This window comes from Austrofundulus limnaeus, unplaced genomic scaffold (genome assembly GCF_001266775.1).
Source record: "Austrofundulus limnaeus strain Quisiro unplaced genomic scaffold, Austrofundulus_limnaeus-1.0 Scaffold1, whole genome shotgun sequence".
Classification (NCBI taxonomy): Eukaryota; Metazoa; Chordata; class Actinopteri; order Cyprinodontiformes; family Rivulidae; genus Austrofundulus; species Austrofundulus limnaeus.
In genome coordinates, this window is record NW_013952403.1 from 9,833,514 (window position 1) to 9,835,290 (window position 1,777).

The window sequence follows — 1,777 nt, forward strand, 5'->3', positions numbered from 1 at the left end:
CTCTCTCTCTCTCTCTCTCTCTCTCTCTCTCTCTCTCTCTCACCAACCACAGTCACAAAAAACATAATGCTTTATTTTTGCACGTAATAAAAGTAAAAACCACAATGTCAATAAACCCAGCCTTTCGAAACACACAAAACCATGACATTTTACAAAATGCAACAATTTATTAGCAATGCATTACAAAATAGAAAACACTTCACAAACAAACCTTGTTTATTTTAGAATGTTTATTTCTAACTTTAAATTCAAGAAAAATATCATTTTAAAACATACAATAAAGTATTAATATCTTATAGACTTCTATAAAAATAAACTTTATTTTGAGGTATCTTATAATCAGAATCAGAATTGCCTTTATTGTCATTATAATTTGCATTACAATGAAATTGGGTTTGCTGCTCCAAAGGTGCTTGTTTTTTTACACACACTAAAATAACTTTAGGAGAGAAGACAATACAATAAAACAGACAAGTTAAAATCAAATGAAGACAAAAATGTGCACTATCTAAAAAAGAGAAATCAACGAGTTTCTGTATATAGAAATGAAGAATAGGATTTTTTACAGTATATACTTCTACATTGCTTGTAATATTGCACATTAYAGATGTTCTTACGAATATTTCACTTGAGATATATTGCACACATTTTTAATTGCACATAGGTCAAAAAATTTAATGTTTGTAGCCATTTTTTTATTGTTCAGTCCAGTATAATGAAAACAGGCTTATGTTTATATGCACTGATGCAACACAATAATGGTTACAGTGGTGTAAATAATATACAAATTTTAATTAAAGTTTAATTACATTGACATTTTATTGCAACTAAATAAGAATAATTGTTAATAAATGCATTTTTCAAGTTCAACTAAAATGTCTTTTCTTACCACAGCACTGCCCTCTAGGGGCTCAGAAAAACATAACGTAGCAGAACAGACATTAAACACATCAGAGCGTAATATATTATTATATTTAATATTTCTCTTTAACAAGATGAGCTTATGAAACACAGGCGTTTGTTTGCCAGAAAAACTGCAAAAATCTATTGTTTCTCCAAAACACGCTGGTTCACACATCAGTTGTGTGAAAATGTGAGTGGGAGAAGAGGAAACAGGACAAGAGAGGCTGCAAGTGGGGAAAAAAAGGATAATAACTCTGCAGAGAGGTCTGTATGATTTCATGTCTTCTAGGCAGTGCATTACATTCACCCACTTCACTGTGAGTTTATGAACCACACGAGAACTGCTAAAGCCCTGACTTTGTGAATGAAGGAGCCGAAAAACATCAGATTTATTTCGCTTGTTATGTAAAGTGATTGAAACTAGAGATCATTGTGCACAAAAAATAAATAAAAACAAAAACCCTCATGAGCTGACTATTTAATGTTCCAGCACATGCAGGCTTCTTGCTTCACGCTCAGCTGGGAGCCATATTGTCTTACATTATTCATGCTGAAGTCGCATGAAATTCAACCTCCTTTTTCCCCCACCAAAAGACAGAAACTAACCAGTTCTGCAATGCAATAAAGCAAAAACAGAAGGCAGGAATTTTTTTTTCTTCTTCTTCTAATTGGAAAAGGACCGAGATGAATATAAAATAAGCTTCTATGGGAGGCCGTAAACTTCACTTCAGTGCTGTGATCCCTCAATCCATGAAAACAACACAATACCATTGATGATAATGTAAGCGGCACAGGCTCACATGAGTGGAGTGGGGGGGAGAGAGAGAGAGAGAGAGAGAGAGAGAGAGAGAGAGAGAGAGAGAGAGAGAGAGAG